Here is a 24,319-nt window from a genome sequence, read left to right on the forward strand (position 1 = left end):
TCTATATCTACATTCTCTCCAGGAGATGTTCTCATTCTCCTTCTCCCCTTGTCAGGACAAATGAAATATGCCTTTCCTCCCTTACTTGCACCCCCCTAAGTCCCAACCCACTGCCCTGAGCCCCCCCTCCTACTCCACCCAACCTCCTGTGCTGAGACTCTGCACTCTACTCCATACTTAAATTTCTTACAGGTAACGTCCTATCGCAATCCTTCTCAAACCCCTGCGACTCCCCACAATACCTGTAAGAAATTTAAGTTCCATTCATCTCTGCTGCTACCCTTATTTCTGTGCTGCTCAGCTCTGAAAGTAGAGCTATTGCATGGCACGGTACAGCACATTCCTTGTGGTCATTGCCCCCAACTGGCCCACACCCATCTCCTAATGTCATCTTGTCCTGCAATCAGCAACCAGTCCTTGCTCCATCTCTTGACCCAGGAGATGGGCAAGGTCAGGTCAAGCATCCCCAGCTCAGATGCACCGTTGGCATCAACCCAAGAATGTTCATTCTCTGAAGCCATATAAACCAGCCTTAATAATAGTGGAAAAGATTCCACTCGGAACTGTTGTTTAGCCAAAGAGAAGCCTTTCCCCATTTGGATAGAGCTGAAACACACATCTCTCAAGCCCGCTGAGAGCCCACAATAAGGGGATTATCTTCTTTCTGTTAAAACAGCTGGGCTCTCTCTCTCTCTGTGTTCCGTTTAAATCCATCTGGGAGCAATCAGTGTGTCGTCCATGATCAAATGGTTATTCAGTTTTCACTCATCCGTTCATTAACAGTTCCTTGAAAGGGCTAATGAGAGCCTTCCTGTCAGTAAGGAAACTCCTCCACACTGGGACTTGAACCTTGTACTTTTCTCACTCACTAGGCCTTCCTTCGAATCACTAGCTGCATACTCCACATCTCATCTAGCAATGGAAGTTGCATTCCTTGGGTTCATCATCTCAGCCAGAGGGGTTCTATGAGCTTGGAGCTCTAATTGAAGACCTGTCACACATTCTATTCCACAAAATCTCTTTGTAACTACATCCAAAAGGTACCCCAAGGTAGTTTTGGAGCATCTCATAAACCAGTCTGCACACTTACTTCTGTGGGGCTCCTCCAGTTCCCATACACATGCATCTGAAGAGGAGAAACTGTGTTCCCTTGATGTGCAACATGCTTTTACCTTAACCTACAAAGGTCAAAACCAGCCAGAAAATCACCTAATCTGTTTCTTGCTATAGCAAGAATACATCTGTCATCAAGCTATATCCTCCCAGATGATCTCTTGAGCTGTATTCTGTTTGGTTACCAGTTGTCACATCTTCCTACTCCTTGGGGGTAAGGGCTCATTCTATATGAACACAGCAGTCTCAGTGACCTTGTTTCAGGAAGTACCTCTGCTTGACATTTACAGGGCAGCTATGTGGAATTCTAGAACTTCTCTGCTGACTCATCCTTTGGGACAGTGGTCCTCCAAGAGGCTCTGCCATCTGTATCCTTGCACTTTCCTCCTACTTGAGTCCTGCCTACAAGTCACTTACAGTGAAATATACATAGGGACCAGCTCTCCAAGAAGAATGGGAAGTTTCTTCCCCCATGGTAACTGAAGGTTCTTCAAGAGGTGTGATCCCTGTTTGTATTCCACTACCCACCCCTCTCCCCCTGTCCTTCAGGTCATAACTGTATTCATGGTAGTGAAGGAACTGGAGAGGAGGTTGGTCTTTTCTACTCTCATGCCCTTCATTGGGAACATGAATTTGATAAAGATGCATGAGTGGGCCAGTGGACAGAATTTTCCAACTTCAAGTGCATGGAGAACACATGCACCCCCAACAGAATACAGATAGGAAGCACACTATCTTGATGAACTTCCAGTTACTACGAGGAAGAGAACTCTTTTTTTCCCCTTCTTCAAAGACATTCTTTAATGGAATAAGGTAAAATTTAATTTTACATTTCATACACTCAGAGCCAAATTGATCATTAGTATAATTCCATTAAGGCAAAGTTATGCAATCGATGGAATAAGATATGTGAAGAATTTGGCCCCAAACCATTTACAAAGTAACTAGCAAATTTGGTACCACTCATACAGTGATTGCACTGGGAAATAATGTACTGCAGCCATCTTCATATCAATATTAGATTGTACACAGTCTTGGACGGAGAGTCTCCTTCACTGATGTAAGGATTATTGGCCAGAACTTCGGGGTTATTTTCCTGCTCTTTTTTAAAGTGTCACACATTCTACCCTGGTACTCCACCAAGATTTTGGACCAATGTCAGTGCAGCAACAACACTGTTGGAATCATTTTGTGGTGACAACAGAGGGTGGTAGTTGTGCTATGGAACATCAACACCCAGCCTTCTGCTCCAGAGGTAAGTGTGTACCTACAATGCCATATGGATTAATGCATGAAAAATGTTTCCCTAGATTACACAAGGATACTTATGAATAATGGCTTAGTGAGGCTACGTCAAATGTTTTGAACTGGAAAGTGAAATAATAAGAACTCAGTGGTAATAGAATTGGAAGGTTTTTCCTCCCCCGCTGCAGTGGTGTAATTACTGGATCCTTCTCAGTTTGACAACTGTGTTCAGCTAGAGCTATCAAAGCAATTCTCAACCTCTGTGTACTAAATGCAGCATGGCAGCTTGCCACAGCAGAGTGAAAAGGCAAATCCAACAAAAAAGGAAAGAACCGTTAAGATGAACTCCTGGTTTCATTCTGTGGGTCTTCTGGCTGCTTGATGTGACAGAAGGGTGCTTGGGTGTTTTCACTAATAATTGGCAGGGATCCATGTCCTGCAAATATGAAATGTTTATTAAGCCTGATTCTATCACTAGTTGCATATCACTAAAGGGAACCCACTTTAGTTTCCAGAAAGTTTTTTCATACCGTTGTTTGGATCTTTTTTTTTTCCTAGCAGAAATGAGTAACTGAAAAAAAGTACCGTAAGAGTAAAATATAATTATCTGAGAACCATTCCATTACTGCAGGGAATCCTATTTTTGTTAGTTTGATCTGGAGAAGTGCTTTGCATCTATTGGCTCTCATTAACCTCCTTAGGATCATGCCTTTTAATACTTGGATTCTAAGAGAATAGTGACTAATGAGTGAACTAGCTGCATTAGTGTTGTTTTTTAAAACATTTCTTTACAAAAAAAAGTAAAAGATTAATCATATATCTCCATAAACAGCTTAAAAAGCAAAAACACCCGGTTGAAACACACAAAATAAAACCACAAAACTGGAAATGATCCAGTTAGGAGGCTAGCATATGCTTGCCAGAGCACGTAGACTATTGCTCCTGTGCATTGTGAGCTATAGAGAATGGCAGCTCGCCATCTTTCTTCTGCAAGGGCATCTTGTGGCAAACCTATTTAGACAAGTTTTCATCACATCAATTGACACTGTAAGAGTTTTGTACCATTCAAAGTGTAAAAGGATTAACTGGAGATAATAATTTTTTAGACTTTTGCTGCTAAGAGCAGAGCTGGTCAATAGCTTGCTTCCTTGCATCTGAAGGCAGGCACTGACAGCTTTCAGAAGTGTCTGCTTTTTCAGGACCCTTGGACAGCTTCTGCAAGCAGATACAATTAAATTTGCGTCTGACAAACCAACTTCATGTTGAATGGAGGAGATGTTCTCCAGATGTCTGTTTCTAGGTTTGAATATAGGATTTTGGAGATAGACTAATGCAATAGTCTGCTGAAGTATCTTCTTCACGAAGAGTACTACTTAAACTTACAGTGAATATCTTTAAACATCTTTGGACTCTATGACCTCCCGAGGTCTCTTCCAGCTCTGATTCTAAACATTCTGTGCCTGCAGGTGCTCAGTTACGTGAGGGGACATTATGGAGACTACAGTGACACTGATGTTGCAGCCTACACCAATGAAAGCTTTTTGTTTTGTTTTGTTTTGTTTTGTGAGAGTAGGGATACCATCTCCCCGAGAGGCTGTAGCTATTTCAATAGAGACCTTCCCTTGTCATTGTGTGTGTTTACTGGTGGTTAGATCAGCATAGTTATGTCAGTCACGAGCAGTTATACAGGTATAACTATGTCGACCTAATTTTAAAATGTAGACCTAGCTTGAGTTTTCAGTAAAGAGAAGCAGGTATCGTAATGCAGGCAGAAGAAGCATTATCCTGGCACGATGTCACGTAATGGCGGAGGTAAGATTGCATGATGACAGAGGAGACTAATTTAATTGTTAAATGGAATATCCTATTTAATGTCAATGAATTTTAATACAGAGATTCAGTGCATTGGTACCACTATGTTGACTGATGTTTTCTCCCTCTTTACTTATGGTCCCATCCTGTTTGTCTCAGTCTGTTGTTTACTGTCTTACGCTTAGATTGCAAGCTCTCTGAGGCAGGGGCCATCTTTATGTTGTGTATTTGTACAGTACTTAGCATGTGCGGTCCTGGTGTGTAACCGGGTCTCCTACACACTGGAATGTTCTAGTCCTTATGCACAGGTGGGCAGGCAGAAATATTCCAAGCTTGCAAGAGATGAGATGAGACTCTATGTGCACCTCATGCAATACTAAATGAACTTGTAAATTATTCTACGTATTACAGTTTTAGCTGTAAGTATTTGACCAAGCTTTTGAAGGCCTTACACTCAACCTAATGGCATTTCTATTTTTGACTGAGGGTTAGCAAGGTAGCATGGGGAAATGGAGGAGCATGAGGGGAATGCCACGTGTGTGAGGGAGACCTTGATGGGGGGGGGAGGAGGTGAGGGGACAGAATGAGGGGCACACAGAGCCTTTACCTTGGGTGTCAGAGGAAAGGAGACATGAAGGAAGGTGGGAAGTGGGGTACACCCAGAACTGTTGACATGGAGGAGGGGGAGAATTGGGGACTCTGGCATGGGAGGAGGCGGGACCATAGGGCAAACAGAACTCCTGCTACAGATGAGGCTAGGAGAGTTGCAGGGAGGTTGGCACACAAGGAGTGTGTGGGGAGGCTGGAGGGATACAAGGCGCCCCTACGGTACATGAAGAGCTTGGCCTACACAAGCTGTGAAGTGCATGCAACCTAGTGTGACATGCCCGTGTATGGATGTTTTAAAAGCTGAGAATCCAATAGGCATTTACATTTATATTGTGTGTGATGCTTTCAGTTGGAGAGCCTGTCTGTAAAAGAGTCACTGCCAAGAGATGGAAAGTGGAACTAATCAATCCTAGAGAACAAAGATTATAGCTTCTGAGCAGCTGTTAGAAAACTTGTCTGTCATATTTTTAATAGGGTTTGTACTGAGAAGTTCTCTGACCTTCTTTCAGGCTTCTGTTTGATGTAAGTTCCCTGCAGTCAGAGGGGTATTATTCTGAAGAACTAAACCTTTGAGTCAGATTTTGGATTCCCCTCCGCCCCCCCGGCCAATCTGCCTGGCTCTAGATTTTCTAAGTTAACGAAGGCTATAAAATAATGTGGCCTGAATTGTAGAGCTCATTCTAAATGTATCTAAAAAATATACATATCTGCACGTGAGTGGATCATCAAAGGATGCTTGGGAAATCCTTGGAATTGATCATATCAAATTGAGAGCCAGTCAGGAAAAGAATGGCCTTTACAAGAGGGTGCAGACTTGAGATTTTGAGATGGGAAAACTGGGGTTCCTTTTTCCTTGCCCATTGGTTTGGTGACCTGCTTTCCTGAAAAGTGATGTTGACTATTACTTATTTGACCTATATACTTAAATAGCTTTGCAGTTGACAGTTACATATATATCTGCAAATAGGTCGGATATATAGCTGAAATTCATCTTGAAGGCTTCATTTTCCCCATCCCCCAGCCTTAGGCTATAAATTCTTCCCAAGTACCACAGTGTGTGACTTACAGCTGAGAAAGCTGGAATTGATTTGCAGGCTGATTTTATGAGGCTTTCATCAAAACCTTCTGGACATTGGAGAAATTGTAGACAAGGTATTATTAGAGGTTTAGGGTTTGATTTCTGAAGGCATAGTTTATTAATTAATATGAACCTTTCTTTTATTTCTTTCATTGCTTTGAATTTTTGGGAGAGACACCACCACAAGAGGGATTCAGCAGGGGTGGTCTGTAATTTGTATTCTTTGTTTAAAAGTATTGATCCAGCAAAAGGCTGCTAAACTGAGCAGAGTGTAATTTTTAAAACAGGGCTTTGGATCCACAAAAAGGATAATAGTGTCTGTCTATATTTCTGTTCAACATTTAGCACTCAATGTAATGCTTGTAACAGTGACTTCATTCGCTTCCAAGCTTTCTCATGTTGTGGGATGGATTAGTGCCTTAGCCTCAGGGCTGAAAGACTCCCTGGAACCCCTCAGTGAGATCCCAGCAGTGTCAGCGCAACTGTTCCTCCTTCCTCAGAAAAGAAAACTAAGTTCCAAGCAGATAAGAGCTTAAGATTCTGTCTGGTCGCCATAGACATGTAAGATCTGAGGTGGTTTCATCAGTCAGGAGTTTAAAGATCATTAATGGAAAACTGAGCACAAATGTTTGATTATCTCTATTAAGATCCTCTATTTCAAGCTGTTTATTAAGGGGATAACATTTCTTGTCAGGAACTGGCTTTTGCTTCTAGTAGGGGGCTACTACGGCTGAGCTCACCTTGCCCATGGGTGGGGGCACTCTAGCCTGGCCAGACCCACCACACTGTGGGGCAGGATCCAGCAGCCATCACACAATAAGTGATAATATTACAGGGAATGGGGGACAATCTGAAGTTCCTTTCACAAGCTGTAGTTTGGCCATCAAAAATATATGTTTCTCTGAGCGCAAGCTATTGTCCTCCTGTAGGATTTTGTCAAAACAGTTTTTTTTTTTCAAACCAAAGCCAGGGATCTGAATAGGTTACATTCCAAAACAGCCTGATGTTCCACACCTAGGACATTCATATGTATATTGGGCAAGTCCTGAACCAGGATTAAGATACACGCATTATTGTGAGGACAACAGACCATGATGCTGCATCCTTGCTTCAGCATGGAGTTCACTGAAGGATCACAGCCATGTTACATACTTGAAATTTACTGTGTTTTTTATCCTTAAGGGAAAAACTGAAACTGGCTAATCTTCACTGTGCTGCCGAGTGATATGTGTTAGTCATTAGGCATATCGGGAAACTGAGGCAAAATGCCTCAGTCATTTGCCCCGGTCCAGAAAATGCATTGGTGTCAAAGGAAAGGTTGGTATGCAGCCAAGAACAGCCAGATCAGGCCTGAACTCCTGGAACTCCAGGCACATGTAATCAGAGGAGAGTATGCTGTCAGTATAAGAATAAAACAATAATTGAAAAGTTCCCATAAATTAAACACAAGCCCATCTGGCTCATCCATCTCAGGAATGCATGTGACACATTCCCATCTGGAGACCACATTTGCTGCTGCATCCATGCACTGAAGTGTTACTTAACGAGAATCTAAAAGGCTGAAAATCAAAACAGTGAAATAAGTATTTCATCATAACACGCTCTGAGTGTGAATCAAGCCAGAGAATCCAGCCTCCACCTCAGCACCAATGGGATACTCAAGGGCAGTGTAAACTTCTCTCTTAACTTTCTGTAAATTGACTGGCTTCCCCCAGCAGCCAGGATAACAACTCTTTGCTTCCAAACTATCACTGCACCTTTCACTCAGCGGAGAGCTGTGAACTACAGCCTCACCTGGTGCTCCTGGCTTGCAGTGTACATTTGTATTCCTTCTCTGCGTTAGAGTAGAGTAAACAGCAATTCCTCACCTCCAGCAATTGGGAACACACATCTCCTGCTTGGCTAGTTAATATCTCTGCAACTGATCTGCAGTGATGTAAGTGGAGATAGCAACACAGCTTGTCTGGAACTCCTCCTAAAGTAGATACCAAGTGTAGTGGTTTTGATTCCCTTCCCTAACCCCAGTGACTTCTAACTTCTGCAGTGCTCAGGGGGGTGCGAAGCACCTTTCTGACTACTGTGATACACACTACTTAGCAAGGAAACTTTCTTGGGTCCCCAGGTTCTGTCCTTCCTTGTTTTCTTTAGCTGACCTCAAATCTCTTAAGGCCTGGTCCACGCTACACAGTAGGTTAACATAGGTCAATGTAAGATGCCTTAATTGTCAGCTTACACATGATAGCCTTGTCCCACCAATATAAGGCCTGGTCTACAGTAGACTAGGCAGGTCAGCTTAAGGTACGCCATCCAGCTATGCAAAATGCATAGCTGGATTTGCCTTACCTTAAGCCGAGCTGCCACAGTATCTACACTGCAGGAGGCTGACAGGAGCACATGCTCCCATCTGCTTCTCTTACTCCTTGCAGAATGAGGAAAACAGGATGCAGGTGGGGGGCTGCCTTCAGCATTTGATTTAGGGGTCTACACTAGACCCTCTAAATCGAATGCTAGAAGATCGACCTCTAGAGGGTGCTCTTCCACAAGAGGTGTAGGGCTGATGCTGGAGTAGGTAGGGCAACAGCACATCTGGAGCTGTGAAATTGACAAGCCAGGCAGCTGGAGCCCAGCTGCCCCTAGCTCCCCTCTCCCAGATGGGTTGCTGCCTGAAGGCAACTTGCTCAGGGAGGCAAGAAGCCTTGGACGGCTCCTCCTCCTCCCCCGTACTGTGTCCTGTGGTGAATATGTGCCGGCGGGGAAGAGGGCGGAGTGAGTGGTGTTCTAGTCACTTGTTTTCCTAGCTAAATGAAAATAACATTTTCCCGTAACTACAGCTAGAGGCAGGAGGCAGCATTTCTTGGCAACATCACATTTATAGAAAGCTCCACTTCGTTGGAAATGATTTTCCCATAGTTCCTGAAAGGCAAAGGAGTCTGTTACCAGGAAAGCAGTGGTCAGCATGTTTAATTGGAAGGGTGGGTGGCAAAGACTGGGATCAGTGCTAGATGGATTCTGCTTGCCTGGGAAATACGGCTGAAAATACTTGCTACAAGGTGCAGTCTGGACTGCACCAAACTTTGGAAACTTCTGTGAGCCTGAGTCATAAGCTGTCCATTGCAGAGGTGAACAGGCAGTTTTACTGTCTCACGTGTATCCATGTATGCCTTGCTGGAAGCAGAGGCCATCTGGGCAACTGCTGAGGGTGGCAGATGTGGCCTGGCCGCCTGTCCATAGTGATGGATTGGGGGCTGAGCCAAACTTCAGCAGCAGTGCAACCCTATGTGCTAGGGTACAATGTCACTTGCTCAAATTTGACCTGATCACCTGTCCATCATGACAGATGGATAGCAAGGCCAGATGTGAGTGGCATGGGGAGGAAAATCCTGGAATTGCCTAGGGCAGTGGATTGTGTTGGGTGACTTTTGGCTGGAAAGTTGCAACGTACAACAGCACCCCTCCCCCCCAAGCTGGTTCTTTTCAGACCGACTTATTGTCACACACTTTGCTATAGTGTCTTGAGTTTGCAAGGATGACTGGGACACTTTCCAGCTCCCCATTCATTGGATGATCGCTTGCAGTTCTACCACAGTACCTGGAGAGTGGGAGATCTCTGCTGGAGACCAGGAAATCACCCCATCCCTACCCTTTGATTTCTACAAGGGGCACGTAGCACGACATCAGAGCCCTCTCCAGTGCCTCATCAGTTCTAATCGCAGGAGTGAAAGTGGGTTCAGTGTGTGCAGCAAATGTATGGCAGCATCATATTCATGCCTCCGTCTCCTGTATGTAGAGCCCTGCATGGGTACAAAATTTTGTATCCATGCCCTCAAAAATGAGTCGCGGATATCCATGTTGACAGCCCAGGATATAAAGTGGATATCCGTGAATTTGCACGACTCTACCTGTGTGTAACAGGCTGGTCACTCATTATTTTCTCCTTTAGACGCCTTCCAGCCATTGTCATAGGCGGCGAGTTATATGGGCTCGTGGTGCCCATGCTCCAGGAATATTCAGAGCCGGGGGCCCTGCTCCACCAATATTTGGAGTTGGGTCTCTTCTCCCGGCCCTGCCTGGCATGGTCCCCGGCCCCCATCTGCTGGCCCCTCCCCCACAAGCCCCAGAGCGTCCCTCCTGGCCCCAGAGCGTCCCTGCCGGAATGAAAGCTGCGCACGGTTCTCCCTTGCCTACTTGCCTGCGCACACTGCCGGCTGCTGCTGCCTATGGCAGCAGGCTGAGCACTCAGGAGGGGGAGGAGACACCAGGGGTGGACTGGCCTGGTGGGACACCAGGAATTTCCCAGTGGACCGTCCTCCGAAGGGCTGGCCGAAGGCGACTGCTGGAAAAGGAGGGGGATTATGACGGGGCGCTGCAGCTCTGCACTTTAAGTTCCCTGGCGGGGGACACTGTGGGGCGGAGGGAGCATATGTGCGGCATGCTGAAACGCTGCACAATAGCTGAGAGGGGAGACACCCGGGCGTGGCGTGGCGTCACGGTCCGGGACTTGAAAAACGCGTGGCCCAGCTCCAGGCCCAGCAAGTGGTCTGGAGCCCCGGAAGCAGCTGGGGCCTGATCACAGACTCCAGCGCTGCAAACTGGAAGGAAGAAGATGGGATGGGGTGGGCTGTTTGGGGAGGGGAGGGGGAAAAATAGGGGGAAGGAGTGGGAGAGGAAGGGGCTTATGCTGAGGGAAGGGGGGCAGGTCAGGAGAAGAAAGGGGAAGGCACCAAGGGATAGGGTGGAGGAGAGACAAATGCCAGGCGGCCAAGTGGAGACTGAGGAAAAGGGAAGGTGTCAGTGGGAAGGGGGACAGGGTGATGCTGGGAGAGGAGAGAGTAAGGGCATTGGGGGCTAGAGGGGGTAGGGGGAGGTGCTGGGAGAAGGCTTGAAAGAAGAGGTGGGCATGAGGAAGGGGGGATGGAGCAAGTCGTGTGAGGGCACAGGGGCATGAGGGGAACAGGGGGCAGAGGATGGTGAGGAGGTGGGCATCAGGGAAAAAGAGGGCAAAAGGAGCAGGGGCAGTGAGGGTAGGGGGGGCACCAGGAGGTTGCAGGGCTAAGGGAAGGTGCAGGTGCCAGGGAATTCTGGGGATGAAGCAGAAGGGCAGACACGTGGAGGGGAGGGACCAGCACCAGAGGAGAGAGGCAGGGCAGGTGTGTAGAGGAAGGTTTTAGGAGAGGGAAAGAGGACGGGTAGCTCACATGATCAGAGTGGGGCTACTGGAGGAGTGGGCACAGGGGGGAGAGAAGGGCTGGTGGAGGGGGGCAGGTCTCAGGAGGGCTGAGGGCAGTGAGAAGGGCAGGAGTCCGAGTCAGGACAGCAGAGGAGGGTGAGGGGTTGGGGGGCAGCAGGCACCAGGGAAGTTGATGGAGCAAGGGGAGGGGACATGGCAGCAGAGAGGGGCAATAAAAGGAAACTGTTAAACGCTTACAGTTTCCAGTCCATTTTTATATTATTTAATAAAATATATATTGGCTTACAGGGCGGGGACGGACTAGACCCATTCTGGGCACCACCACAAATTATACAAACCTGCTGCCCCTGGCCATTGTATTATCTGTCAGCTGGATCTGTACTGGGAATTGCCATACTCGATGGTGAAACACATGGGCTCTCTCTCACTCCCAAATCTTTCATGCAGGAGTTAAAAATTATTGCCCTGCTCGGGCAAACAGGGAATTTGTATTGAACCTCTGTTGAAAGACCGTTCTGCTGAGCTGACAGCTATCTCAGGCCCCTGAGCAAGGTGGGGGAATCCAGCTCTGCACTCCTGGAAGGGACGGGGTCAGGGGACAGCCACTCCAGAGTGCACCATGCTGGCCCCTCCCCCCAGCCCGTAGAGCTGTACAGAGTGCGTGCGGCAGCTCCGCGCCCCAGCCCCCTAGAATCGCAGAGCCCCAGGGCAGTTGCTCCCTTTGCTACTGACTCTTTGTTTTCCTCCATTGACTTCGAGGGAGCTCAGCTCTTTTACATCAGCTGAGGATTTGGCTGTATAGGTTTTCAGAAAATTGTTCTTTTTTTTTCATAGATGTCACAAAAAGATGCAAAACCACCAGCCTTCGAGTAAAATCCTGCTCTTGGACTCACTTATCGGATCTCAGCTCCCATATTCTCTTCTGCCTGTGGGCACAATACAGCTCATTGATGGCAGTCACAAGGGAACAGAGGAGAAGTTTGAAATCTGTGAGCAGCCTCCCGGATTTCACTGGTTTTCATGCAAAATATTTGGGTATAACTTTAAACATCCATCTTGGTGCTTCGTGTATGTGTGTGCGTGCGCAAAAGTAAATGGTAACATTCCCCAAACATGTGTGTGCTACTTTGTGTGCATACGTCCTTATCCACTACTTGGTAATTGATCTTGTCATCCTATTCAACAAACTGGTATTTATTTGGTATATAAAAAACTCTATCCGCACCACATGGAAGGCTATTTGTGATGTGGTGTGGGGTATCCTGACTTCAAATTATACTCGGCTGTAGCTAATTACAACTTTAATACTGGGCTATAGCCACATTGATTGCTGCTTCAAGTTTTCTTTTTCTGATTTCCCAGGCTACACCCTCTGGACAAATATAAGAAATGGTGGTTTGCTTTTATGCAGTGGCACAAAGTCTATGCTAGGCAGCTGCTTATTGTGTGCTTTATTTCCCCCAGCTGCCTGCGACAGACCACTATTCCTGGAAGGAGCAGCAGACAAATCCCAAGAGCCACTATTCTGGTCTAGACTGTTTCCCTGAGAGGCCTTTCTGCCTCTGTAGAAGGCGTGGTCAGTTAATTAATATCACCTAGCAGTATAGCTGCTCTTGTCGGTGTTATCCATGTCTATATCACCTCTGGGTTAGACTGTTGCAGTGCGCTCTCCATGTGCCTACACACCTTAAAATTCCTTGGAGGCTGAAGTTGGTACAGAAAGCAGCAGATAGCTATGGAGCAGTTCATGTTTTGGCTTGGAGGGGTAGGTGTGTTAGGGTATGTCTACACTACCCCGCTAGTTCGAACTAGCGGGGTAATGTAGGCATACCGCACTTGCAAATGAAGTCCGGGATTTGAATTTCCCGGGCTTCATTTGCATAAGGTGGGCGCCGCCATTTTTAAATCCCCGCTCGTTCGAACCCCGTGCTGCGCAGCTACACGCGGCACGAACTAGGTAGTTCGAACTAGGCTTCCTAGTTCGAACTACTGTTACTGCTCGTGGAATGAGGAGTAACGGTAGTTCGAACTAGGAACTCCTCGTGGAATGAGGAGTAACGGTAGTTCGAACTAGGAAGCCTAGTTCGAACTACCTAGTTCGTGCCACGTGTAGCCGCGCGGCATGGGGTTCGAACGAGTGGGGATTTAAAAATGGCGGCGCCCACCTTATGCAAATGAAGCCCGGGAAATTCAAATCCCGGGCTTCACTTGCAATTGCGGTATGCCTACATTACCCCGCTAGTTCAAACTAGCAGGGTAGTGTAGACATACCCATAGTCTGTATCTGCAGAATCAAGGAGGACCTTCGAGGCATCTTTAGGGACTAACAGATTGGCACCAGTGCTGTGAAGTCTGCAGTGGCTGCCAATTGCTCTCCTGGGGGAATTGAAAGTGGTGCTTATGACTAGAGGGGAGTAAAGAAATGAGGTTTTTTAATTGTTTGTCAAACCAAACGATAGAAAAAATAATTTTAAACCTACACTGATTTTTAAAAATTGGTTTTCCCCTGCTAAAATGTTTCATTTCATCCAGAATAATTTTTCCCCAGTTTTTCATTTAGTTAAGTTTTCAATTACATGTTTTTAAATGCAATATCATTTGAGAGTGGAACTGTTTTGAAAATGTAAAAATAAAAAGCATTTGGCCAAAACTATTTGCCAAATTCAAGTTGAATTCACAGATGTTTTAGCCACCCCATTTTGGTTATCTGGCTGGGAAAACCACTTTATCTTCTGGGATGAAATCTGACCATAATATCGGTATCGATTGTATAGTTTAATTTCTATCCCAAATGGTGATTTATGATATTGACTTCTAAGTTGGTACAGTGCCCTCAATAGGATTTATAGGACCCTAAACAGCACTATTAAATTGAGGCTCCTATGCCTGGCTAGCAATGACTTCCTATTTTTCCATACAAACACCAAGACTCTTGTCTAGCTTTGCTCCTCAAAAAGTAACTCTTACAACCCCATTCCAAAGAGCATTTTCCTTTTTTCCCAAGTTGGCATGTCTGGTAACTTCTGCATGTCCTGCATATCTGCAGGTAGCTGCAGCTCATTTTTGCAGATACAGATGCAGATACACATTTTGTATCTAGAACCCTGCAAATTTGCAGATATCAGCTTTATATCTGCAGGTACCTGCATCCATGGATGCGGCTATCCGCAGCTCACTTTTGTGGATATGGATGCGGATACAGATACACATTTTATATCCACACAGGGCTGTATGCAAGCCGTAGATATCCCTCGCCTATTGTCACCTTTCCATGCCCTGGCCAGTTCATCCAGCTACCCTCACATCTGCTCTGAAGTCTCAAGCATTTTCTCCTTCTGTTCCCTTGCCCAATACAGATGCTGCAGTGTTAGAAGCAGGCTTCTGAGGCAAGGAAGGCCCTAGGGCTCACTAACAGAGTATTGTCTAAGCATAGATAACAATCTAGATTCAGGCTGAGGCCAAGTCAGTTTGCACTCTGGTATCCACTCTCCCTGCCCTCAAGAGTATGGGGTTCTAATGCACACTAATCTGGGGAATGAGTTTCCTAGTTGGGGCTGTAGTTTTCCATCAGTATCCAAGCAGTTACCCATATAAATCTGGTTAACAATTTGATGTGAAGAGAATTAGCTAATGAACTTTGCAAACAGCCTGGGTATTTGCTCTTGGAAAGTGAGAAGGCATCAAAAAACATCCCTGGCTATTACAGTCTGCTAACTTAAGCGCTGTGCCTACTGCAGAACAATTACCTGGCATCACATACCTCCCTAGATCGGATTCTAGCCTCTGTATAGCTCCATCACATTGACTGCTGCTAGATGTTGAACTATGCGTGTGTCCATCTATAACTATAAATGCCAGGGCAAGAACTGTTTCCACCTCTGTACAGCAGTTGGCAGGATGATTCCCAGCTAGAGCAGGAAATAGAGATGGGCTAGCTCTACTAGAGGAAGTGGGCTAAAAGTAGCAAGGCTGTGGCAGCATGTGCTAATTGCTTGAGTGTGTTTGCAAGGGATAACGTGGGCTTGCACTCAGGCAGCTAGCCGGACTGCATGACCAGACTGCTACTTTTAAGCATGCTAACTCAAGTAAAGCTACTGTGTGTTAATCTCTTAAGAATGGGTGTATCTTAAGGCATTTACATGGTATTTAGGGTAAACATACCCTAAAACATTTATATGCCTTCATTGTGTTTTTCTGAACATCTCAGTCTTTAATGTATATTCTGGTAACACCATTGTCAGGTCAGGAAATGTTATTCCTAATTTACACTAAGTTGACTGTATTTCACAACTTATATATTTGTATATATGTCTTCTTCCATATACGCTTTTAACGCATTACCAAAATAACAAGGAACAGAAAAAACAGCATATGTGCAATATGGGTGAGCTAATTTTACTGCCATACCCTTAACTTTTGAATTTCCTGATTCCTCCTTTCACCCACTTTTTTCTTATTTTTAGTTAGGTAGAGGCAAAATAATGGTTTACTAATGTAAGAATCTAAGGGTACGTCTACCCAGCAACTTTATTTTGAAATAACTAGTGTTATTTTGAAATAACGTAGTCCGCATCTACACAGCAGGCAGTTATTTTGGAAATTATGTCGAAATGCTGTCAAGCTGGAGGACTTCTGACTTAGACTCCTGTAACCCTAATTGTATGAGGAGTAAGGGAAGTCAGAGGAAGAATGCTGTATTTTGAAATAAGTGCTGTGAAGATGCTCCTAATTTTGAAATAAGCTATTTCAAAATAAGATATGCAGTAGACGTAACTTAATTTGCGTAGCTTATTTTGAGTTAAACACTGCTGTGTAGACGCACCCTATTACTCATCAATTCTAGTGTTTGAATTTCCCACTATTAAGGAGCCCTGGAATGAAGAAGGAATGAGTTTCTATCAATGCTACTATTTGGTTTGTGCAAGGTTAGGATAACAGAGCACCTGTTTGCACTGTGGAAACTCCATCTTTACAAAGGATATTTTTTAAAGTGCTTTGAGTTTGTATAGCAATGATCTGTTAAAATTAAGTAATCAACAGAGTTTTGATGCCTGTCACTTTTTTTTCCTATTCTTGGTGCTCAGATTTGTTTGTGTTTTGGAGGACTTTACTATGTATCCCAATGCAACACTTAAGCTTTGTTTCACATTTGTTCTAATAGCAGCTCCAGAGCAGACCCCTGCTTCTGACCAAACAGGTGGTGAGGCCATTGATGTCACAAGAGAGCGAGACTTCATTAGGCTCTTTCCTCTATTCTGCCCCTCCCCCCAACAAGCAATGGTACTGGTCCTCAGTGAGGCCTATATTGCACCCAATTTCCAAATTCCAGCGGTTTTGCTACTGTCCTGTTCAAATGAACGATGGTTGTAATTCTCCCCATATTCATAACTAAAAATTCCATTTCTCTCAACTCATCTTTGCCACAATGCAACAATAGTTGAAAGGATGTTATTCAAATTCTTCTTCCTCACCAAAGAAAATCCACGCAGACCAAATATGAAAAGTTATGAGCTTATAAAGTCAGATGATAATGCAAATTGATTCACAGCCTTCAGCATACTGGATGGTGCCAGTTACCAGCTGTAATGAAGTACAGGCAGTCCCCCAGTTACGAACGGGGCTTTTCTTGCTCCGGAGGACGGGAGCGGCGGGACACCCAAATGCGCCGCGGTCCGCCGCCCCCGTCCTCCGGGGTGAGAAAAGCTGCTCCCCGTCTTCCTGGTCTGCAGGGAGACGGGGAGCAAAGCCTTGGAGCACGCCCGCAGCGGGACATCCCGGGCGCACTTGAGCTGTCCCCCTGCAGGCGTGCTCCGCGACTTTGCTCCCCGTCTCCAGACCAGCAGACCAGGGAGATGGGGAGCAAAGCCTCAGAGCACGCCAGCAGTGGGACAGCTGCGGTGCACCTGGACTGTCCCGCTGCCCGCGTGCTCTGCGGCTTTGCTCCGCGTCTCCCAGGTCAGCAGACCAATGAGATGGAGCAAAGCCGTGGAGGACTTGGGCGGTCCCGCCACCCCCGTCTCCCTGGTCTGCTGGGGCGGGGTGCAGCTAGTGCCCCCCCCCAGCAGACCAGGCTTTTCTTGCCTACCCCTGGGGTAGAGCAGCTGGGGGCTGCCGGGTTGGTCCCGCAGCGCCTCTCCGGACCAACCCGGCAGCACCCCAGCTGCTCTTCCCCAGGCATCCTGATTCAGCCGCTGCTGGTCAGTTTCAGCAGCGGCTGAATCAGGACGCCTGGGGCAGAGCAGCTGGGGTGCTGCTGGGTTGCTCCAGTAGCGCAGAGGAGCCGCGCTATTGGAGCAACCCAGCAGCACCCCAGCTGCTCTGCCCCAGGCGTCCTCAAGTCAGCCGCTGCTGAAACTGACCAGCGGCTGACTACAGGAAGCCCGAGGCAGAGTTGCTCTGCCCCGGGCTTCCTGAAATCAGCCACTGATCAGTTTCAGCAGCAGCTGACTTGGGGACGCCTGGGTTTCTTAAGTTGAATCTGTATGTAAGTCAGAACTGGTGTCCAGATTCAGCCGCGGTTGAAACTGATCAGTTTCAGCAGCGGCTGATGCCAGTTCCGACTTACATACAGATTCAACTTAAGAACAAACCTACAGTCCCTATCTTGTACATAACCCGGGGACTGCCTGTATTATTATGTCCCTTCATTTAGGCTATGTCTAGACTGCAGGCATCTTTTGGAAGAAGCTTTTTTCAGAAGAGATCTTCCAAAAAAAACCCACATTCTGAAAGAGCAACGTCCACATTGCAAAAGTGCATCGAAAAAGCAATCTGCTTTTTCAAAAGAGAGCATCCAGACTGAATGGACACTCTCTCACATGTAAGCAGTGATTGCTATGGGCGGAATGGCTACCAAGGCACCTGTGCTTTTTCTTCTTTCCTCTTCTTCCGAAAGAACTCCCTCTTCCCCGTCCCCACACACCTTTTTGTGTAGGAACTCGCTCGCAAAAATCCTTCTTCCTTGTAGAATGAGGATTACCAATGCCAGAAAAAAACCTCTGTTCTTTTGATTTTTCTTGCGGAAGAACGCAATTGCAGCGTGGACGTCCCTCAAGTTTTGTCAGAAAAACAACCAATTTTCCAACAAAACGTTTATAGTGTAGACGTACTCTTAGAACATTTTGCCATCTTATATAGTCATGTGGCTTTAATCTTATCTGGATCCATTACAATTCTATAGGTGTAACACCAACAGTCAGAATGAAACCAGGGACCTCTGGAGCTCAATGAATAAGCCTCTACTGCATGAGCTAAAAGCCAACGAACACTCAGCTGGGATATAGAACAGATTTATTCTCTCTGTAAGCGGTCTCAGAGGGGGTAGCATACCACATCCAGCAGGTGTGTGGGTTACATATCCTGCAGTCTTATCTCCTCCAGTGTAATCTTAAAAGCATTTAACAGATTCTAAATAGATACCTCAGTCCAAAAACCTCTGAGCCTTTAAAGTCTGGTTCCAAATGATGTGCCTCTCAGGCCAATTCCTACTATTTTTTATTCCATTTTGCTGTTCGGGGGTTTTAAAAAAAGCAATACAACAGATCTGATTTCCCTCTCTTCCTCTCAGTCACTGTGCAATAAACAACCAGAAAACAAATCCTTCTTTCAAAACTCTGCATATTCCTGATGGATTTGTGGATAGTGGAGTGCACGCATGAGGAAGTGCTATAAATTATAGGTAACCATGTTGACTTCTGCTCCATTGAATACATAGCAAAGGAAATGTTCAAAAGCCTTCTCAAACTGGAGGACAAAATATTTCCAGATATTAAAGCAGGCATTATAAATGGAGGAGGCTGGAAATATGGAGGACCATGGATGGAAATGCGTAATGATAGCTAAAAGACAAACTAAGAAGCCATAAAATAATAAGTTATCTGGGTCATTGCTCTTAAGTTGCAGGCATGTTCAGTGAGCATTATGGTGAAATGCTGATTTTAAACTGCTGTGAAAGATTTTTAGATGAAAATTTCTTAACACAATTTGCAGGGGAAGGAGTGCTTCTGCCTAGCCCTGAGGGGAATTCAAACTGGAATTGAAAGATGATTCTAAAATGAGAGTGAAAGAGAGGATTTTTAAAAAATGGTTTCCATGCAGTAGCAAAGACACAAGGATTCTTCTGTACCTGTATTGAATATCTCACGCTGCAGCATCTTGGATGTCAGAGCCTTAGGGGTATATTGCAACATATTGCATGGGCAAAAATGTCATTGATGGGCATGATGACCTTTCTGTGACCAACATTTATTCTAAAAGGAACAGATGCACTAATGCCCTTTAAGTATTGTTGACGTTTCCTCCCCTCCTGGTTTTCTGAGCTTACTGCACAAATGAGCACCTACTGTCTGAGGCCCAGCTCTTGCAACGTGCAGCATGCCCTGCTGAGGGAATCTGCAGCACAATGCACAGGCATACTGCTAAACTTCATGCAGGGCTCTGCGTGCACACAGCAGTACATCCAGAGGTGGTCAGATTCAGAATTGGAGTCATAAAAGACACAGCCACTGTCTAGCACAGCATCAGAAATATATAGCCCAGTTATAGATCCCTAATTAGTGTTAGGTTTGTGGCCAGTGTGTGACGTGTTAACCTTTGACTGGCCAGTTAGGGGCATCATGTCACACATGCTGGCCCTGCTTGTGAGAAACAGTACTTTGCTTAAAAACTTATAATGTTCTGTGGCAACATTCTAGCACAGGTATCTGTCATCACTGCTGGCTAATGAATGGAATGTCAAGCCGGCACATGTATATTGAGCCCTAGTGCTGTTACAGCTAAAGGTGCTTCAAGTACCTTCAGCTCACTTTGTAGAGGCCTGTGTGTCTGTAAGCAGGGATATTTGACTTTTGTCTCTACTTCTGACTGTCAGGTATTGGTGCACATAGAATTGTTGAACTGGTTCTGCAGAAGAACCCCTTTCTTGGCCCAGTATCCTGTCTTCTGAGAGTGGCTAATGCCAGATGCCCCACGGGGAATGAACAGAACAGGGTCAAGTGATCTATCCCCTGTTACCCATTCCCAGCTTCTGACCAACAGCGGCCAGAAACACCTTCCCTGCCCATCCCGGCTAATAGCCATTGATGGACCTATCCTTCATGAATTTACCTAGCTCTTTTTAAAATCCTCTTATAGTCTTGGACTTCGCAACCTCCTCTGGCAAGGAGTTCCACAGCTTGAGTGTGTGCTGTGCAAAGAAATGCTTCCTTTTGTTTGGTTTAAACCTACTACCTCTTAATTTCATTTGATGACCCTTAATTCTTGTGTTAACTGACAGAAAGAGACACTGTGCAGTGTTGTTGTAGTTGTGTTGGTCCCGGAATAGTAATGAGACCCAGGTGAGTGAGGTGCTCTATTCTTTTGGTGACAGAGACAAGCTTTCGAGTTTACACAAAGCTCTTCTTCTGTCACTGGCATTTAGTGGCACTTTGATTTGACTCTTAAAGTTGCAGCAAAAATGTACATTGTTACCTGTTAGACTTATAGCTGCAGTTATATCTGTCTTAATATGGAGGGTCTTCTCCATTGGTTCTGATGTGTAGTCAGTTACTGGGGCTTGTCAGCTTTTAATGCTGTCTTTTCTTCTGTGCAGGACATGCATCTGTTGACCTGCATCTGTGCTTGCATTGACTGCTGTTATGCTGGTAAGATGCTAGCTGGCCTCCATACATATGCATGTAATCCCATTCTATGGATGTGTGAGCACTGTTTATTAGCACATCTGATAACTAGTGTTCATACATGGAAAATACAGTAATTTTAAACACAAAGTAATTTATTAACTATGTATAGTTAATGGTGGGGATAGGGAAGTAACATGACACATAGAAAAAGGGTTAAAATTTACTGGCAAATGTTGCCATCCAACTCTTTATTAACTGAATTAGGAGTCTATTAAATCAGATCTGTTACTTGGCATGAGAGAAACACATATATTGTTGGTGTTTATGGATTATAATGATTTTGGAAAGGTTTCCTAAAGGCAGTGCTAAACCACTTTGTGGCTGCAATCCAAATTGTGTAAAATAGATAATAAAATGAAATCAGTGGTGGTGTAGGAGGTTAGACAGCATGTTGTTTTCTTAAGAAGTTTAACATGCTTGTAGTAATAAGAAGCTATTTCCTAAGTAGGATTATTTTAAAGTAAAATCTTTGTAACCTTATTGCATCCACATTTTAAAACTGCTTTCGTTTCCAAGTTTAGGCAGGGTTTTTTGTGGGTATTTTTTCATACCTGCTCTTTCTTATGTAAGTAAAATACACACGTCCGGACACACTGTAAAAGGTCAGTTTTATGACTAAGTTGCCTGAGGCTGTCACTTCCTTATTGCTTTTACAACATAGAAATTTCCCCTATCCTCATAATATGTCAGACTATCAAAAAGACAATTTGAGCATACAAATCTAAAGCTAAAATTAACATGTCACATACCTCACTGTATTGGATGAACTTCTTCCAAAGCAAGTGCTCATCGTATATTACAGATATAGCCCCAGTAAAACATTAATCATAAGAACGACCATACTGGGTCAGATCAAAGGTCCATCTAGCCCAGTATCCTGTCTGCCGACAGTGGCCAATACCAGATGCCCCAGAGGGAGCAAAGAGAACAGGGATTCATCAAGTAATCCCTCTCCAGTTACCCATTCCCAGTCTCTGACAGAGGCTAGGGGCACCATTCCTACCCATCCTGGTTAATAGCCACTGATGGACCTAACCTCCATGTGTTTGAGAATAAACAAGAACTTCCATACTCCATCTTGTATGTGTAATAAAATTAATCTCTTCAATGGACTCCTGTTGGATTGTTACTCCCGACACAAATTATCCCTGTGGATATAAGTTACTTCAGAGAAACATTTCTGAGAACAAAACCGTCTATCTGCCTTGCTCGTTAAATCCTAGATCAATTTGTGCTAAATGGTAGAAAACATTAAAATGGTGGCTTAATGTAGACATCTGTTACTGTCAAGAACTCGTTGCTCTGTCCCACTTCAGAGCACTCCTCACAGCTGTTCAGAGAAGTACTTAGCCCCAAAACACAGGAGTCCTATCCCCTAGGGCTGGAGTAGTAGAAGTTGTGAATAATTTGACTTGAAGTCAAGGTGGTGTTCAGTGGTGCAGGAAATGAGCAATGCTATTTTTAAACACTGAGGAATGTATTAAAGAGCTATAACAGTTTTTATTAGACAAGAAGCTTTGGAGATTGTAGGGTTGTGATTTGAGGTAGAATCGTTCATCATATGTGTTTTTCATGAGTCCCAAAGTGAATCTGTTTTTGTTGTTATTGCTGACATATCTGTGGGCCTATGAGAAGGGTTCAGATTCAGATGAGCATTTAAATAACACATACTGGATAATTGCATTTTACTCTGATCTAACTGGGAGGCCAGCCCTAGTTTTGAAGGCAAATGTAATGGTTGAAAATGGAGAAAACAGAAGAGCTAATTTCCACTTCTTGACCCATGACAGAAAATCATGTTCACACAAAGAATAGTTGACATTAAAAAGTTAAGTGGGTATGAGCAAAAATGAGGTCAGCTGTCTCAGAATAAGATTCAGATCCCCAAGGCTGGAAGAAGTCACTTTGATTTTTTTCCAGATCTTTGAGTTTCTTAACAGTAAGTATCTTGCTTAAGGACTTCTTGGAGGATGTGAAGGCTGAAACTAACAGGTCCAGTCAGAGACCCAATTTTAATTTTCCTTCTGAACATAAGTCTGGAAAAATGGCATGGAAAAGTGCCCTAGTCATGGTACTGGCCCATGAGAACACTTCTAAGCCTGGCAGATCAAAAGCTGAGTCCCCTAACTTATTACATTGCTAAGCTTTTTGCTAAATTTAAGAAGTTAATAGCTGAGCAAAAGAAAGTTAATGTTTGTACTGTCAATGTGGTTCTGATTCTCTGTGCTGTCCAAGGGGCCACTCTGGGCCATATTGCTGTTCACATTAAAATAACTGTCACTTTCATGTTTATCAGGAGCTCCTGCTGCCCACTGAAGCTAGGTGGGAGATGTAATAGATTTTGGTATTTGTGGTATGAGCACAATATCTAAATATAGCTATGGTGGTCTGAGGTCTAAAGATCCAGTGACCTGGGTGGGTGGGAAGCTGGGAATTGTCCACTTGGTAAAAGTGAATTCCTCCCTAGTTATTACTTTGAAGGCATGTTTCCAGTCCTTGGCTTGAAGCTTGCTGTTGAAATAAGCTGCTTGTTTGGAGTTCTGCCTGCTCTTTTAAAGTGCAAAATTATAAAGAGCTGAGCTTTAATGCTTTCAATGTAAAGTTTCAAGTTGCTGGGCACAGTTCCAAGTGTTTGCCACATGGAAGATCTCATTTTCCACACTTCTGCTTCTCCCCAGCCTAGAACTATTGAGGCAGAACCCTCAGGGATGTTCTCTGTGTGCCTCTGTGCAACCCTCTGATGTAAGTGGTGATGTGCGTGGCATGTTAAGAATATTTATGAAAGTGTTTTCACAAGTGCCGAGAGGGGGGTTCATTGTCTCATCTTGTCTATGCTTGGTTGCACCCTCTGTGCATTGGGTTATGAATTACTTTTGCTCCATAGCTAGTCTACCTGAGTTTCAGGGTTGCCAATGAAAATGGATTTTTAAAATTTCATCCTAATCCCTAATAAAAACCACCACAGTTCCACGTGGGTGGTAATCCACTCATAGAATGAACTAATTGGGTGGATGCCCACCAGGATTGAGATTCTTGAATGGGCTAGTGATGAAGCTTGGTATAGTGTGGGCTGGGAAAAATATGGCCTAAGGGCCAGATCCAATCCACCAAGCCACTGGCTCTACCAAGCTTGCCCTACGCCTCTCTTACCCTGCTCAGAAAATCAACTGCTTCAGCCGTTTCTCTTTCTTAGCTGTGAGCTCAGGGGAAAGGGGAGTGGTGCTTCATGGGTTGCTCCTGTCCCCAGAACAATCCCATTTCTGCAAATCGGCCAATGAGAGCTGCCTGTTTGAAGAACAGACAGCGTGTGAAGCACCTTTCCCACTTCCCCTCAGGCTCTTAATCACCAATGTACATGGCCCCTGCAGCCTGGGTGCAGGGCAGGGAAGCTGCATGAGGAACCTGCTGGCCGGAAGTCACCCAGATAAGTCTCCCAGCCAGACCCTTCCTCTGATACTCCAGCCCCTCTCTCCTCCCAACCCACTGCCTCACACTCCTGTCTCCCTACCCCACATAAGCCAAACTCTCTGTCCTCCTTCTGAACCAATAACCTCTCCTAGTCCCTGCACCCCAATTCCCTGCTCAAGGTCACAA

The 24,319-nt window shown here is 45.1% G+C and overlaps 1 protein-coding gene across 4 annotated transcripts in view; it reads left to right on the plus strand.

Annotated features, from left to right (window-relative positions):
* PDZD2 (PDZ domain containing 2) overlaps nt 1-24,319 on the plus strand; it is a 309,904-nt gene that overhangs the window by 40,934 nt on the left and 244,651 nt on the right. For 3 of the 4 annotated variants that reach the window (XM_075932594.1, XM_075932596.1, XM_075932597.1), the window contains exon 2: nt 20,635-20,686. The exons of the other annotated variant lie outside the window; for it this stretch is intronic. The gene's annotated coding sequence lies outside the window, so the exon portion shown is untranslated. The remainder of the gene's footprint in view (nt 1-20,634; nt 20,687-24,319) is intronic. 4 annotated transcript variants of the gene reach the window in all.

This window comes from Pelodiscus sinensis, chromosome 6 (genome assembly GCF_049634645.1).
Source record: "Pelodiscus sinensis isolate JC-2024 chromosome 6, ASM4963464v1, whole genome shotgun sequence".
Taxonomy (NCBI): Eukaryota; Metazoa; Chordata; order Testudines; family Trionychidae; genus Pelodiscus; species Pelodiscus sinensis.